Genomic DNA, 19,147 nt, shown 5'->3' with positions numbered 1-19,147 from the left:
AGGCTCATAATAGTGGTTGTCGGTAAGAAAATCTCCCATAAAAACTAGAACTTCTTTCGCAATTCATTCTTTTCATTTTCTTTAACGAACTAAGTTGCTTTCCACTGTTTTATAAAGCTTTCTATTTACTGCATGTGTTTTATTACTTTATATTGAGTTAAGTTATTCATGAGTTGAGTAAAGCCAAGGTAAGTGTTCCTTTCAGATTCTTTTCAAGCCTATGTTATGTTTAGCATTCCAACTCGCATACTCATACATTCAATGTACTGATGCCAGTTGGCCTACATCTGCCAGTTGGCCTGCATCTTATTATGATGCAGACACAGGTATCCAGGATCATCACCCAGCGCCTCACTGATCCTGTTGAGCACTCAGAGTCAGTTGGTGAGCCTCATTGCATTCTAGAGGACTCATGTTATTTCGCTTTCACTATTTCATTGTTTGGATGATCAGGGGTCTTTTCCCGACATCCCTCTTTGTTTTAGAGGCTTCATATAGAATTAGCAGTCAGTTGTATTTTCATTATTATTTCATATGTTAAGACTTGAGTTGCAATTTTGGCCAAGTTGAATATTTTACCTTTAAATGTTCTAATTATTTTATTAAGAAGTTGAGCAGAGATGCATTGAATTCTCGTATTTATGCTTTTAAGTCTTCCACTGAGTAAGGAAGTCAGGACAAGGGTTCGCTTTGGGCCAACAATGGTTCTCGAGTGCCGGCCACTCCTAGGGTATAGGCTCGGGACGTGACACTGTAAAATATTGTTACTTTGTTATTAATAGTACAAATAAATTAAGTCATAATAACATTTCAAAAGATCATATTCAAATTATTACATTTTCTAAACGAAGCAAAGTTGATCCTTGTAGGTGGCTCTGAATACTATTTTTAACTTAAAAGTTTTATGAATAATTCACTTATTGAAAGATCAACAAATTAATTCTCAACAGTGACATCATTTGTTGCTAGTTAAGAAAATTTAGTTCTTCAATTGTAATCCATAGATAAAACAACTAGAGGTAAACATTAATAATCACAATAAATAATATGATACCTCAAAATCCAAGAATTAAATAAACACTTGATAAATGGACCTAATAAAGTCTACATGTCAAATTGTCTCAATGACATGTAGCATATTTTATGGATTTAAAAAATTAGCATACTCTTTTTGTAGATATATATAAATTAGTATTAATGTAATTATTATTATGAAAGAAGCTTACTATAAAGCAAAAATATACTATTAGCTTACTATTGACAAATTTATTAATTGCCAACCTAAATAACATGTCAATGCCACTTCAAAGAATCTTTCATGATAGAAAAGTCCTTTTCATGATTCCAAAGGAAAATAAAGTACTTCTTCACATATTATTTTGCTTACCTTTTTAAAGCAACTATAAAACAAGTCATGTAAGTACATATAACATATTATAATAATTGAAAAAGTAAATGATTAGCTAGTGAAAGATAAACAAGTGTAAAATAATCGATGATTTGATCAAGGTCAATGTAGGTCAACATAATAAATTTAATATATATTCTTTTTTATTTTGATATGCATTCCTTAAATTTACTATATCTCATTTTAAAGCAATTATGTATTATTAGGTGAAAACCACAACAAAGTATCAACCAAATTAAAAATTCATGTTATGCATTTTTAGTCTTCTAACGATTTCATTCAGTTCAATTCTTTCAACAAGGTTATCAATTAAGTACATACTAATTATCCTTAAAAAAATCCATGATAACACTAACTATAATTACATTAGACGCATCAAATTTAGACTATCAAGTATAAGAAGACTTATATTGCAAAATATAATACACTATACTATTTATGTTTGGGCTAATACACCACCAGAGATGCTCGTAGATGAAGAGACTCGTGCTGATACCGTGTTATAAAATAAAGCATGTGTAGTAACATAAAATGAAAAGAAGAAAAAGAGAGAAAGAGAGAGGCACAAAGTGATAGTGGTAGTAGATTTTATCTATAATTGAATGTTTTTCTTTCACTTACTCTTCTTTTTTCTTCTTTTCTTTTGTTACAAGAAGAGGGGTATATATAGTTGTATATACTTGGGCACCAAGTGTGATACATAGATATCTTATTTCCATGGATAAACTTTGGGCACCAAGGATATAATATGGATGGTTAGGTTACAACACTTTGTTTGTTGTGTGTATATTCGTCTTACACATACTGTATAGTGTATATATATATATGTTACCACAAAATCTATGTATTTGGACATCCATTTTACAACTATATATGTATATGTATTGGGTGAAAGAGAGAAAGAGATGAAAACTAATAATTACATAATAAAAATATCAATTTTACAACTTTATGCTAATATAAACCATAGATATGAAATATCGACTTAAAATTAATTTAATAAGTGCAAAAGTTGAAATAAGGCGACAACAATTAATTATTTGAGAAAAGGAAGTGTAAACAAGATAGTAAAATACGTAATTTTATTAATATTATAAAAGTGCGATGAAGATGATAATAACAATAATAATATAATCACAGTAGTAAAAAAACTAGTGACAAGAAATATAATTTGATATATTACTAATTTAGAAGCTCGAAAATAGTGAATTAGAAGAAAGAAGGGTCAAAATTGGGTGTCAACACTAGGCATTTCAAAGCCACAATGTATAATTCTCTCCACATTCTTGATTGATGTCCTGTACCAAGAATGCGAACTCTAGTGTTCCATCTATCTCTCATTATGTACGTTCTCCAAATTCTCTTGAAAAACCTCAAACCGTACCTTTTCCAATTGCAGTGACTTTAAGTTAAAATCTAACCACATTCACTGCAATTCATCAGTGTATGTGAACCAATCCAATGTAAAATGCGTGGTCTGAAGTTTTCCAAAATAATATGGAGAATGTAACAAAGGTTAGAGGAACCCTAGAGTTGAGCATGCTTGGTATGGGGCATCAACCAAGAATTATTTAAATAAAAGATATCGATTAGACAACAAAGAAATGTTTGTATCGACTTGGAAGATTTGTTTGATGAATTTTACAAATGAATGTCCTTTTATTTGTAATATTAATCAAAGGACAAATAGATAAATAATAGTTGTTATACAAGTCCCCAGTTATTTACAAAAAGTCCTCTTTCTAGAATATTCTACACAACTAGAAGATTCTGAGGACCTTCCATGCAAATTCATGAGATTCTAAGGTCTTCCAAGGAACTCTCCATATACTTCTAGAATATTCCACTAAGGACTATTGTTTTTCAAATCTAAGCTTTCCACATGGACAACCTTATGGAACGTGGCGCCTAAGTGGTGTGATGATGTGACATGTCATCACACTAGACCTTACTTGCATATATCCTGATATCTAATGGATATTACTCGAAAGGAAAAGCTATCCTTACAACTTAATCAACCACCGTAACCCTTTTCCACCCTACCCATCACCATAAAAAACAATAACAAATAAAACAAAAAAATTATAAAAAAGAACCTTCTATGACATAAAGCCAACTTTCAAAGACTACAAGAACTGAAAAAAGAAGAAAAAATCCATTCACAGGTTTGCACAAAAATACAGTTGCAGAGAACAAGTGCTAAAACAATATTTACCTTGTGTCGCAACTATTCTCTTAAATAGAGACAATTCAGAATTAATCAGATGATTAGACTGAGAATTAATTAGATGCTATATATGGAATGATAGTTTATCAGGTCAAATTGAGAATTAATCAGATGAGATTCAAATATCCCTAGTTAACTTTATAACCAACAAACTAACTACACCGATACAATTCTTGAGCAATTATAAGCCTAAACTATATTCATTGTTTGGTTAAGTGGAAGAAGCAATCACGCGTACAATAAAAATCAACACATATGAAGCAAATCAAGGAAATCCATGACTAAGCTTTTATGGTTTTTGTTTAAGGAACGACATTGAAGATCAAATCTACACGAAGGCAAGATAGATAGGAGAAACTTTAAGTCTAGTGGAAGAGACTACATCAATTCGTAAATCCATGAATACTGTCTTAGCCAAAGAATTCTTAATTTTAACATAGAGCCATACTTGATGATTCTCCAGAACATACTCATAAATGTTTGAAAAATACCACGGAATATCATACAAAAAGTCGAGCAAATCAGACATATGATGCAACGATTACGAATTGGGATTCCACATGTGTTCAGGGAAGGAAATAAGCTCGCAACTTTCTTTACAAATTTAGCTCTCGAGCAAGAGAATACAACACAATTTAAAGATTTTTAGTCGATACAATCAATGGAAAAGAGAATAATTAATTCTGAAAAAATAAAGTTTCCCTACATGTGAGATGGGAATAGAAGGATACAATACCATATAGATCATTCAAGGATTTCAGAAATATGAAAATAGAGAAATGTACTTTCTACGAAATTGCAAAAGCAGCATCAACTTAAAGAGCCTATCCTAAGTTCATTTTTCATTAAAAGAAAGAAATTCAAGTTAAAAAAAGGAAAAACATATTTGACACAGATAACGAAAAGGCATACAAAACTTACATGCTCGAAACGCCAACCAGCGGAAAAGAAATGAAAAACTAATCGACAAAGTAGAGAAGCCCACCTCTTAAGTGAAACTTGTATCTCTCTCTTGTGTATTTATTTTGTATTATGTATGTACTCTATTATAAGATCTTGTACCTATCTAGACTAGATCGCGAGGAGTTGTTGAATATTTTGTAAAGTTCGAAAGGAATTTTCTTATTTCATTTTACCTTATCAATGCAAATACTTTTATTTAGAATATTTTTTCTGTTAAATGAGGAAAGTTGGTGAAAATTCACCTATCTAATTAAATTAGAATAGGTTTCTGCACGATCCCGTAATTTGGATTGTGACATTCAAATTTATGGATGTACTTGAGACCTTAGAGGAGTAAGCAGAAGGATTCCTAAATGCTTTATTAGGATTGAATTCCATAACTGTCAAGATTTGTATCATTAAAATTGTGGGTTATGTCAAGAATTAAATTTGACATGTCACAAATGTGAATCTTTTCGAGTGAATAATATATCAAACTGCTTGAAAATATCTAGAGAAGCTTATATCTAAAATTTGGAACTATTTAGAGGAGGTTTGTGTCGGTTTGGATTAAAAAGATGAAATTATTTCGTTGAGGAAGATGAACTCCTATAATGTATAGCTATTGTATAAACATTGTATATATTAGTATATACATTTGTGATACATCATTATACATGATATATATTCAGTTATACACTATTTATACAATATTAATACATTACATATGCATGCATCCATTTTAATTGAAAATTCTTTATCACATGTACATGAATTATACATTCTACTAGGAGGCATTTCAGCCATGAATAACATGTAAAAAGGCTTTGGATATGAGAATCGAAGAAATTATAACAACTACAACAATCAAAAGTAAAGACAATTCTATTAAATAAGTGAATACCACTTTAGAAACTACACAACATGTGATTAATAGAAAAGGCCTGAGATGATATTGTTTTTGAAATACGAAGAGATATTAAAGGACCCGAAGGAGCAGGTGAAGAAATTGGGTTTGTTTCTTGGGAAGCCATTTGAGAAGGAAGAGGATTTGGAGAAAGTTGTGTGGAGGTGTAGTTTAGAGAGTTTGAGGAACTTGTAAGTGAATAAAAATGGGTATGTAATTTATGGAGTTCCGAATGGTAGTTATTTAATTTCTGAAAGGGGATGGTTGGTGATTGAAAGAATTACTTGAATCCTAAATTGGAACATCAAATCAACCAAACAACACTCTTCAAGTTTAAAGACTCTAGACTAGTGTTTGAGGATTGAAATCCTTTGTTTTTTTTTCTCTTATTCACGATTACAGGCGGAAAAATAATGTAATTCTCTGGTGTCATAGGTTGTCTTTCTATCTTCTTCGCGTGTGCGTATTCAAAGCAGTGGTTCGTTAAAGAGAAGGTCCCTAGTTGATGGGGTTCTATAGATTTGTGAGTTGTATTTGAATATTTCTCAATTTTATAGCTCATTATAATTATTTGTTTCTATTTCTTTTCCTTCTTGTAATGACCCGAACCGTAGTTAGTTAGGAAAAGCAAAACTTTGGGAAAATGCTGTGGACACTGTCCCGCCAAGGCGGGATAGATGCCTCTAGAGTGACATCGCCACAACAGGGTAAGTAACCACCAGAGCGGGATAGGCGAGGCAAAATGTGAATAACGTGAAACCTTATTTTCCCATTCTTCCAAAAATACCTAATTTAGACGTAAATCACCCTAGAAACTCTCAAAAGGCTGCTTCAAGCTTGGTAAGGAAGAAGAAGAAGATTTCTAGCATAAGGAGGTCGATAGATTCTAAATTCTTGGTCAAATCCACCGTCACAAAGTTCGTAAATGGGAATCGAAGCCATAATTCCATGCAACAACTTGGGGCCCAAGTAGGCTAGGTTTATTATATAAGTAGTTACAAATCTGTGATGACTATGTAGTATAAACTTATTCAATAGTAGGGATTATGCATAGGCCTTTGTGCACCGAGTAGAAGATGACTTAAATCATAGGAAGAAGCCTTAGACGATGAAGTAGGGCTAGGTATGGTCAAGTTATTGTTTTGGTAATGCACATTGTTGATTGTTTCATTGTGATGGTGGTGATTCCATATTAGTCTGACATGTGTTAGTAATTATTTCGTTATAATGCATGTATGTATGCGAAGGTTGCATTATTGATCACACTAATCATATATGAGGATAATCGAATGATGTATTCCATGAATCATGACTTGATTGTATGAATGTGAGAATATGCATTGTAGTTGTGATTGTGGCTTGTTGAATGGATCAGATGTTGCGTTCCGACACACTAACTGGGATCTGTTGCCACGTTTCGGCTTAACATAGAATAGGTTGTCACATACCGCATATATATTGAACAGGTATCATGATCCGACACGCTAACTTAGAGTGGGTAGCACGTATCAGTACACTAACAGTTTGGGTATGGGTTCCATGAGAGGACCAATGACTTGACATAAATGTATTTCTTAAATTTGTAAAGTTGTATGTTGTTATTAAGTAATAATTGATGTTGTATTGCTCTTGAAGGGTTAAATGATTATGATGACCATGTATGTTTGTTCTACTATGTTGATTTAACTCGTTGTGTATGTCATTTTTTGATGAACGGGGAAGGGCTAAGGGTTCAAGAGTTGTTAATGTTTAAGAGAAAAGGTTGTCTGTGTGTTGCAAGGTTGATAAGTGAGGGTAGTGTACATGATGAAAATACTTAGGTAGTTTCCATTGTGAAAGAAAGGAATTTGTGGTTGGTAGTTGGTAAGCCTTGATAAAAGGTGTCATGTGGCAAGGACTGGGTAAGATGAAGAGAAGGCAAGGGTATGTCTTGTGTGGTTAGTCGGAATGTTGGTAGAAGCGTGGCGGACTCTTCTATGAGTTAGAACGATTAGACTATGATCAAGAACCTAGTAAGTAGGTGGACTGAGATGGTGGTTGATGGTAAGGGTACTAGTGTAGGTCTGAGGTATTCGAGAAAGGGTAAAGGTGGAAAAGCGAGTGGTTTATTGCATGTTCTTGCTAGTTGAATTATTATATTATGCGGTGGGAGTTGGGTTGACCGATGATGCCTAGAAGTACGTGTGGTTTTGTACTGATATCATTCTTGTTATGCCATTTTGGAATAGTCCGGATGCAGGGTCGGTGATGTTTCATTAGGTGAAGACGAAGAAAATCTCGAGCAACTTCTATTTTTTCCTTCCGCTTGGTAGGAGCTGTGTCTTTTCATTATTATGTCTGGCTTGTACTCTTAGTAGCTCGTGTACCTATTTAGACTAGATAACTGGGGTTTTAATTACTTTACATGTCTTAACCCTAAGTCGTGTAAAAGCCCTTATTTATAAAATCTGGTTCATTCATTTATCTCCATTTTCTTTAATTTTCCCTATGTTTTAACTATTGGGATATAAAGGTTCTCCTACTTAGGTGTTAGAGTAGGTGTCTGCATGGCCTGATGGGTTGGGTCGTTACAAATTGGTATCATTGCCTAGGTTACTGGTCTCCTAGTACACGAGCAAAATGTAGACTAGACTCCTGCAGATTGGTGTGTTGACATCCACATTTAATCTTCAGGGAGCTAGGAAGCATTATAGGAAGTTGTTTCACTTTTTTCTCTCCTTTCGTGTGAGTGTCGCTTGTGGTATGAGTTGAGTCCAATTGGTATCTCCCGATTCCAATTGGTATCTCCCGATTCCAATTGGTATCTCAACAAAGTGAACCGGATGTCATGGTCACGACTGAAGGAACACAAGCAAGGAAAATTGGAATTGAGAAGGTTCCAATTGGTATCTGGCCCTAGGGGTTGCATAATTGTATGGATGATCAGAAATGGTCACCGATGGAGCGAACTAACTAATAATTTGGACTTGTCTGTGAATTGTATCTTGGAAACTGTGAATGCGTGCTTCTTATTATCTAAAATAATTGTGAATGTGGAAGTTGTAGTTGCTTGGATGTGATGATACGATTATGTGCATAATAAACGTGTGTCTACACTTTGATATGTGCGATGTGCTGGCAAAATTATTGAAATTATGCAAGTTGTAACTGCTTGCGTATCGTGAAACTTGTTGTGGAAAAAGGGTCATGACTAAGTTCGATGCAAGGGTCTTGATAATTTATGAGGTGATTTGTAAGAAATATTTGGTGTGTCTTGCTCTTGAGTAATAACCGTGTGAGTGTCTGGGTATATCCTGGGGATCTGTGGGTCGCAGTGTTAAATTAAGGAGAACGAGTTGGATTGTGTATCGTTGAGATTGACTCGGAGTAGACATCGATTATCCTAACTAAGGGGATTACTCTAAAAATTCTTGTGTTATAGTTGGGAACATTAGGGGAATTTAGAAAGGAAAAGAACCCTAGAAAATTTATTGGCAGGGGTTCTGTTTCTGTTGAGGCCGTAGGGGCAGGATTTTTCCTGCCAAGACGAGGCCGCCAGTGCGGGATTCCTCCCGCCAGAGCGGGACATAGCGAGACAGAACCTCAGCCCTGTCTTCCCTATTTTCCTAGTCGCAAATACAAACCCCAAATTGTATCTGAACTAATCGCGATGATTCAATGAGTATTCAACAATAGAACAATGAGCTTTAAACCTTAGCATTTAATACTAACGGGGAAAAAACGGCTAGAAACCAGCATCCATGTGCTTACAATAATTTAGGAAAAATGAAAAGATAAAATAAAGTATTGTTCAAATACATGCCCAAGGGGGTAGAAATCAGATCAGTAACCTATGGAATGAGAAATATCGCTATCGAATCCCATATCCTCAAACGCTGTCTTGCCAGCCCAAGCGTCATTCAACAAAGTAAACGCCGCAAAATCCTCTGGTTTAAGTGTGAGGAGCTCTTACTGGGGCAACGCAGGAAAAGATAACCTTCAGCGTGTTTCACATCCGGGCCATCAGACAATCCCTCTCTATGTTCTTCTTATTCTCCCATCACAGTTGGCGGTGGAACATCTCCAATTCGAGGGTGGTGGCGGGTTGAACCGAAGTCGAGGTACTAGCTGGGGAGCCCCAAAACATCTGGCGAACGGCCGCCTGTTCATCATCCGTACGAGCACTAGAAAGCGGGGGCTGGGACTGGGTGGGAAGAGTATCGTCACCTACACCATCATCTCCTTCCTCATCTTCCACCTCCGCAGCCGCCTGCCTATCGCTGGCCCGAATTGTCCTCCTCATCTTACTCCTAAAAGAAGAAATTGGGCTAACCAAAGGAGGGTGAAGGTAGGATCCATAAAAAGTACCTCATCAGTGTCTAAAAGGGGCACCCCCGCCCGCTTGCACAATGCGGTCACCAGTCCCAGTAGGAAGAAGACCTTCTTGTTGGCCCGATAGAATATCTTCCATTCGGAGATAATTTGTGCCTCCACATTGAGCTCAATACCATATATAGCATACACACAAACCAAGGCCCGAGGAAATTTCACGTCAGTGCGATTTCCTAACTGGTGGATCCTCTGATTAACCAAGTGCAACCACCTCTTAGTATTTGGTGACTAGTCCACGCTAATGATGCCCTCTGTAGTAGGGCAATAAACTTTGTCCTGGTATGCAGGCTCCACTAGTGTGTTCCTCAGCCAGCCCAAATCCATCTCGCTTATCTTGGCCTCGTACTCCGCATTTTAGACATCCATCACCTCTAGTGCTTCACTGATGATTCTGGCATTTAGGGGGATGTTAACTCCTTGGATGCGGATGATAGGGTAAGGGTCATCCCAGCGGACAGTAGAGAGGATAGCATAAAACTCCCTCACCCAAGTGGAACGTGCATCTGGGGGAGCCTCTATCAATTGAACCCACCAAAACTCCATGAGATGAGCATAGAATGTGGGAGCCTTCTCCTCTACCTTAAGCAAGACAAAACCCCGCTCGCAGCAAAACTTGTTGTTTCTGTAGTCATCATGTCTTTGCCGACTAGCAACATCGGGTTACCAAACAAAGGGATGGTTTTCCTCATTAAGACCCGCCATCTAGATAAACCTACAAATTATGAAATATACACGTTAGAACACGATAGGATTAGGAAATTTTGGGGTTCAAAAAGGAAGAGAAAAATTTCTGCTCTAAGTGGCAAGGGGCTACTACACCACAGAGTCTTGCCACAACGGCCTAAATCCTGCCACAGCATGATGAGGAAGGCCGCTAAAGCGCGATGAAGGTCGCTAGAGTGGCCTTCATCTGGGATGAATTCTAGGCGTAAATGTGGTGTCTCTGCATCCCAAAAACCCTCGTTTTCAATAGAATTTCAGAAGATCAGAGTCTATTAAGAATACTAGAACATAACTATGCAATCATTTTAGCAAAATAACCCCTAAATAGTTTCTGAATCCAAGTTTATCATCAAGAGACTTTTCAACTTTCCCCACCCGTTTTGTTATAGATTTGATTGTATTTTTATGAAATTCTTATGCCCAGGACGTCATGGAGACGTTGGGGACGTAAGGGAAGTATCCATGCTACATTTTCCTATCAACTAGCAACCTATGTTCAACTTTAAGAATAACTACCCAAAAAACCATTTCTAATCAATTAGGTAGCAGCATGTAATGGTTGTTAATGAAGTTTTGAAGTAAAGAGCGTAATGAACAAGAATTTTATGTGAAAAATAACGTTCGGAGCAAGTGAATCGAGAGAGTTTGGGAGAGTTTAGCAAGGAAAAGGGAGAAATGAGAAAACCATTCCCTATTCCCCCATTTACAGGTTCCGATCTCCTACTGTAGTGGGAGATCTCTAGCCACAGCAGCCGCACCTTAGCGAAGGACTATATCCCTGGCGAGGTCAGGCTGTGCAAATTGTGCGCATTCGCTTCTTTCTATGTTGGCTTTGATTCATAATCGTCCCTTGAGTATAGCACATTCGTGTTTCAAATTTTGAAAAGTCACCACCCGTCATGATCCCGTAATGACACCGTTCGTTAATTTAAAAGTACTCCAGGATAGAACGCGTAATGATCTGTTCACTAGTCGTTCGGGGAAGTAGAAGGGGTAAATCAGTATCTATTGTAATGACCCGAACCATCTTTAGTTAGGAAAATAAAAACTTCGGGAAAATGTTGGGGCCACTGTCCGCCAGGGCAGGCAAAATGCCGCTAGGGCGGCAGCACCATGACTTAATGTATTCGGGCACTTCGTCCAATACTAAGTGTCCACGGTCATTCAATAGTAATATAACCCAACAACTGAGTTTGGGTCGAGTCCCAAGGAAGCGATTTGTAACCGAGAATTAAGAGAAAAGCAAGAATGTGTTCAAGTCAATTACAAAGATTTACGAAGAAAAACATATCAAATTAAAGGGTGACACAAGTGTCAATTATCAAAGGGGATTTTGTAATCAATTATCAATTAAAAGACAGCAAAAAAAAAATGCAAATATGGAGACGAAATTCTTGGGGTGTTGATAGGAATATTGGCTAAAATAAACAATTGGGTAAATGCTATTGATAGTAAATCGATGTAAATTAGTAACTAAGCTAGACTATATTGGGGGTAAATTTTCTCTCGAATACCGATAAGCGGCAATAAAGCACAACCTTCTCCTTAGTCCATTCACTTTCTCGAGCTGAATGTATAGAGGATTTAGGATTCACTCTCTCGAGCTGAACCCACGACAACCCAATAACCACAGACTATCGATTCAGTAGTTTTGGTTTTAAAACCTCTCTCTCGAGCAAGTCAAAAACACGAAGATAAAATTGTATTTGCAACTACAAACCCATTAAATTTAAACACAACTACTAAACGAAATCACCTTTAAACAACAAATTAACTATCTATCAGCAATACCCATCAGTAAATTCAACCCATATTCACACCCCAAGAATTAGGGTTTTAGCTAGACATAGTAAAGAGATAGAAATCGATATCGAAAACTGTTTCCATCAAATGGGTATGATAGATATTGTTTTTACACATGTCTAAGATGAAGAATCTTCAATACCCACTTCCAATTTCTTAGAAATGGAAACGTTCAAATCTTCAAAGCTACGTAACAAAGTCTTCAAAATTCTAAGTTCTAAAAACTCAAAATAATGTTTGATACTGATTGCATACAAAATCTGATACTACGCTAAAAATTTAAACAAGTATTTATAGTTGCCAAAAAGTGTGCTGCAAGGACCACTCGGCGCAGTTAGTCGGGATTGCCGATCCACTCGGCTATCTGCCATTTGGTCTGGTTCATTGCCTTTCTTATTGACCTTGAACAAATTCAAGTTTTGTAACATTGGGCGATGGAGTACTGCATCACGAAATTGTTCAGCGACTGGTGGACTGCTCATTTATCTCACCGACTTGATTATCTCCTTTAGAGCTTCGCGCACTGCAACATTAGGCGAGACCATAGCCATTCGGCGACTCGCCTAATGGTTTAGGTGATCCTCAGGTCGTCTTTTCTTCATTCTTTTCAGCTGCCTTGTTCCTTTCTGCCCAATAGTGTCCATGCTTAGTCTTTAACTCCAAATATCTGAAACTCAAGGATTTTCATCAGTTATTGAGACAAAATATGCATTTGAGGACACTAAATCCATTAAAATAGAGCCATAAAAAAGTCCAAATCGAGGACTTATCAACAGGTTTAAACTTTTACTTGTCCTCAAGTAAAACTCAAGTTCAGCAGTTCAAAAAGGATGTCTCAAACAGTTTTACACAAGACTCAAGCCTTATGCACACAAAAAGACTCAACTTACTCGTCCAAGGATCAATTGTGCACTCAAAGATTCAAGTTGTGACTCACCATTACCAAAGAATCTCAAGATCACTATACTTGCTTCAAATGCAAGTTCAAGCTCAACAAAGGTATTCAAATGCCCTCACACAAAGAATGATTCCATATTTACTCAATGGTTCAATCATTTAAATTTCTAGAATCAAGATCAACACTCACACTCACAAAGATAAACACAATGCATGATTTCACACATAGGTTTGCCCTTATTTTCCAATCGACTTTTGCTTCAGCTCGTTCAAGATCAAAAAGGTATTTTCAAGGCTTGTAATAGGACTGAGTGTAATGGTAAGCTCAACAAAGGTATTCAAATGCCCTCACACAAAGAATGATTCCATATTCACTCAATGGTTCAATCATTTAAAGTTCTAAAATCAAGATCAACACTCTCACTCACAAAGATAAACAAAATGCATGATTTCACTCATAGGTTTGCCCTTATTTTCCAATCGACTTTTGGTTCAGCTCGTTCAAGATCAAAAAGGTCTTTTCAAGGCTTGTAATGGGGCTGAGTGTAATGGTATGGTGATTTAGCCTTATATGTTGCAATCCTCATGAAATGTGATGTGAACAACACCTTATTTCTTTCTTTTTATAATTTTTATTCAAGCTTAAAAGTCACCTCTTATTCATCTTCCATGGGTCATTGGAAACCCCATTTTCTTTGAATTTCCACAACCTTATTTCACAACTTTTTATTTCTTTTTCTTTTTCAAACCTTTCTTCGTTTTCTCTCTTTTTTTTATATGGAGGGGTTCCATTTTTCTGAAAACATGAGCAAAAGGGACTTCTTTGCATTTTCTTGATTTATCTTTTCTTTCACCACACCACCAACTCAGGCTTTTGGCCTAAGTTGGCTATTCACACAAACTACAAATCATGAGGATTATGGGTAATGGATCAATAAAAGGTCACAATGTTATTAAGTTTCTTCCAAGAAAAGGGTAAGGCTCAAAGGGTGATCAAAGAGGTTCAGACACTCACAAGGTAAGACACAAACAAGGTATAATTTCAAATGGGTTTACATTCTTTAAAGTTGCCTAAAATCATCTCAAGAAATTGCATCACTTAGTCAACCGTACCAACTGGGCAAATTCTAGGTGTCATCACACATGGATCACGGTAAGCTCACCACACAAGGCATTGACACAAATGTCAAACAAGACTTCACAGTTTCGCTAGTGTGCAATGTTCATCACAAAAAACTCAATTCGATACTTGGCTAGTCACAACAAGATGCAAAGAGTTCACATATTGTCTATGCAACTTCAATTGGCCTCGTCGTAGCCGCTCATTCATTTTTGTTTGATTATGAGCACTATTCGAGTCAACGGTATTGATCAAAAGCGATACTCAAATTTGCAAGAGAACGACCACATTCAACACGTACAAGGGGTGGCAAAATTTTTACGGAAGGGTCAAAAATCATTTAAAATTAAAAGCAAGGAGCCACAAGCTCAAGCATCCATAATAGCAGTGTAAAAACACAATTTTTAGCTCAAAGCCCAAATATAAACACAACAAGAATTAATAATGCCACACAAAAGGTGGGGCCTCACCCCCACCACAAATAAAAACATTTGTCCTCAAATGCAAACAAGCTAATAATAGCCAAAAATCAAAAGAAATAAAGACAAAGAGGGAGGTAAAAAGGGGATCCTCTCTACGATGTCGCTCCATCTGTCTGGGCATCAGTGCCCGGTGCATCATTCTGGACTCGGGCATCAGTACATGGTGCATCATTCTAGTCTCGGGCCTCAGTACCCGGGTTCACCTCCGGAGGAACAACAATAGCACTAGGAGCAACCAAGGGAGTATTTGGTAAAGAAGCCCGCACAGCAGCATCTACCATGGCCTCTTCAATCTCAGTAAGGCCCTCATATGAAGCTTCCTCAGCCACCTCGAGCATCTCCTCATCAGTCTCCGCCTCAGACTCAGTATCAGATGCTTCCTCTAGTCTATCCTCATCTCCGGTGGTAGCCAGAGGCATCTCTGGTACATTTGGGATCTCCACCATCCCAAAGATCATGGACATCTCAGTGGACTTCATCTGATCCACATTGCTTCGCAACACAACTATAGCGGCCTTTAAGGTCGTCACCTCCTCGGTGGCCCCTTGGCCACGTTCACACATAGTTATCCTTGCCACAAGAGCGTCAATGGCAGCGCTCAATGGTGTCAAACATAAGCGAGGGTAGTTTGAATCATGCCCGGAAAAGAGGCCTCAAGTCTGGCAGCTCGACGATCAGTAGAATAGGCAAGTTGCCCCATCCGGAGTAATGAAGCATGGGTGATCAGAGTCCGGGAGACAGCAGCAATAGTAGGTCTAGAGGGCAATGCAGCAGCAAAAAAACTAGGAACATCAGAAGGAGTAATAGTAGAGGTACGTGAAGGCCCATGGGACGGAGTACGCAAAGCTGCCTCTGCAGGTATGAAGTCAATGTCCACAACCGGGGAAGGGTCCACTAAGGCTGCTTTCTGGTCCTTCTTTGCCTCATCCATAAGATATTCAGCTTCGATCCTCCGGATATATGTAGAGGATGTAGGACTCACATCCACATCCTTCTTTGTATATCTGGGTACCCATGCCCGTCTACACAACTCAGTGATTAATACCGGGAAGGAAAGTGAGGTCTGGCGTTGCTTTGCCCGCTTGAGAATCTTTGAAGCAATGATCATCCCTAAATTTAGCTGAGTTTTATCAATAATGCAACTTAGACAGGCTTCTTTAGCATGTCGAAGAATAGACTCATTTTGGAATGGCATGATCGTACTACTGACGAAACCAAACCAATACCGAGCTGCCACGTTGAGGTCCCTCTTTTCAATAACAGCAGCAACATCAAGCCACTTGGGAGTATCATCTGAGATCAATGAAGCTAACCACTTCTTCATGTTGTCTAGTGTTTTAGTCCTAATCATGTGCTGGCATTCATCATCAATGTCATCAGGACGATCTAGGATAGCATCAATAACGGCATAGTCACACTTGACCTTCTTTCCCCGAATGACTACATAGTCAACCCATTTCAATGTTGCTGCTTGTTTCTTCCTCTGGGTATCAAGGTCCCATAAGAAGCATAGAACTTCCAGACCCAATTTAGAATGTATGAGCCACGGGGTTTGGTGAAGATTTGGAAATCATGATAATTGAGGTAACTCATAATCTCTGGATACCTATCAATCACTCCATTCGTGGATAGAATTTTTTCCTCAATAATTGTCCTCAGCTCATCACTCTTTAATATATTCATCGATTTTCGAGGAGGGCCTTGTATAAGAAGTGCTAGGACTATAGCCTATTCTGGAACTAGAGAAGAAGAAGTGGTGGGCTGAGGGGTTCTTATCCTCGATAGATCATGTATCATTTTAGATCGTAACTCTGCTCTTCTGTGCTGCTACAAGCTCATCATCATCATACGCTATAGTTTGAGGCTCTTGATGCTCACTCTCAATCTCAGATGTGGTGAGGTAATAATAATAGATATCGTCACTGTCAGAGCTTGGCTCTGGTGACGCAGGTGATTTGCCTTTACCCTTGCCTTTCCCACTAGTTGTGCTGGGTTTTCTGGCCTTTCCCTTGGATGCGGTTGCATTCTCATTGAGTGTAATCCCTTTTGCCTTCCCTCGGGGTGGCATGTTTCTTCCTGCAACTTTAGATCTAGCCATGTCTACAAAACATCAGGAAAAAGTTAGAAACATTTCAGTTAGAAACACAGAAACATAAATGTAGACAGACTTACCGAACCAGTCAGTGAGTCGCCAAATTGGTTTGGGGAGCTAGGTCGAGCTCGCCGAAAGGATTGGCTCAAAATTCTAGGCAATTTGGAGAAGGGAAAGGTCTTTCAGTGAATCGCCAACAACTTTCGGTGAGCAAGAATTAGCTTACCGAAAGTTACAGTGCAAAATGGGTTTAGGGGTGTAGATAAAGGGCGATCAGCAAGGCTTTCGGTGAGTCGCCGAAATTTACAGAATACAACAACACATAAAGCATGAAATTAAAGGCAGATATGGACATTAGGCGAACCACTGAGTGGTTCGGCAGGCTCAACCCAGCTCGCCAAACGACCCAACATGCCTATTTTCAACCCAACTTCTCGAATTCAATCCCGCAACCCTCGAAAACAAAATCAAAACATGCACTAGTTGAATTAAGACNGCGAGATATGGACATTAGGCGAACCACCGAGTGGTTCGGCAGGCTCGACCCAGCTCGCCAAACGACCCAACATGCCTATTTTCAACCCAACTTCTCGAATTCAATCCCGCAACCCTCGAAAACAAAATCAAAACATGCACTAGTTGAATTAAGACTAGACCCATAGGATCCATTGCCCCAAGATACTCAGACTTCTCCCGATTTTGCCAAATTTGGCCATTTGATGACATTTGCCCTTAAAAACAAAGTCACCTGCTCTATAATTAGGCAAATTACATCATTTGACACAAATACGGGCTACTCAAAATTCACCCAACCAAGCCAAATAACATGCAAGCACAACCCCACAAAATTTACTTCATTTAAGATCACAAAAAGACATGAATTTAACATTGAAAACATTACTAGCAGGATTATCAAATTACAAATAGGCATTCAAACATCCTAATCCTATCAGAGAGGCCCAGCACACATCATCAACATAATATTGCTTGCATAAGAGTACAAATTACTAAAAATAAATGTGGAATTCAGAAAACCAACCTTAAATGTCGATAAAAATAAGATTGAAAAGCTAGGCCGCAATGTAATCCAAATCAAAACATTAATCGATCAACTAAAATACTCATAGAGTTTGAAAATATCAAAAATACTAAATAGGTGGTGCGATCTTGGGAAGATGAAAAATGAGGGAAAATGAAAGAGTTTGAAATTTAAACATTTGGACTTTTGATAAATCGTCCAGTTCTCACCCACTCGGCGATGTTAGTCGTGATCGCTGACTCACTCGGTGACACGCCGAGTGGTCACTTACCTCACCGAGTTGTACAGGACCCTCAGTTGATGTGGGGGTCCAAACAGCGGACATGAGGGAGATCGTCGACTTGATCGGCAAATCGCGAATAATTTCCTAGGCTGGCTGCTTTTTACAAAATCTACCTTAAAGTTGTCTTGAGTCTAACAGCGGTCTAAATTAGGGTCGCCGTCCTCTTCGGCGTTTCACCGACTGGACTTTAGCTATCCAATATGCACTTTTCAAACATTTTCCACACTTTATCATGTACAATCAACATACTATTATTCTAAAATAACAATTTAAAGTTATAAAACTTTGGGTTGCCTCCCAAGAAGTGCCTTAGTTAACGTCATGGCATGACACAAGTCCTTACTCAAGCTCCATTATTGGGGTTGGCCCTAGTGCAACTAGGTAACCCCAATTGTTCGTTTTGGTGGAACTGAGGCAATACATAACCCATGAGAGTTTCAATTAGCTGGATAGATCTAGAGTGAGAACCGATCATCTGATTTAGCACTTCAATATTCTCGTTCATCTCTTCCAACACTCTATCTTTCTCACTAATCTTTTGTAGAATGATTAACAACGTATCCTTAACACATTTACTCTCATTGTTCTTAGATCTTCTCCGCTCATGTGGGGGTATGTATCTTTCTTTTCCTTTTCACTGGATTTCAATCTCTGATATTTTGTTGGCCAAATTGTCCAGCTGAGTTACCAGTGCGGTTAACATGAAGTCCCTCTCGACTTCGTGCTCTGTCTCAACTATGTGATCAAACAGTTGGGCTGCCATCACATAGAGTTGTTATGCAATACTACCGAGGATGAGTTGATCAACTAACACCTTATTCCCAGGACTAAGACTCCTGTAAAAACATTCCAG

The sequence above is a fragment of the Solanum stenotomum genome, chromosome 3 (assembly GCF_019186545.1).
Source record: "Solanum stenotomum isolate F172 chromosome 3, ASM1918654v1, whole genome shotgun sequence".
NCBI lineage: Eukaryota > Viridiplantae > Streptophyta > Magnoliopsida > Solanales > Solanaceae > Solanum > Solanum stenotomum.
This window is presented reverse-complemented; position numbering follows the sequence as displayed.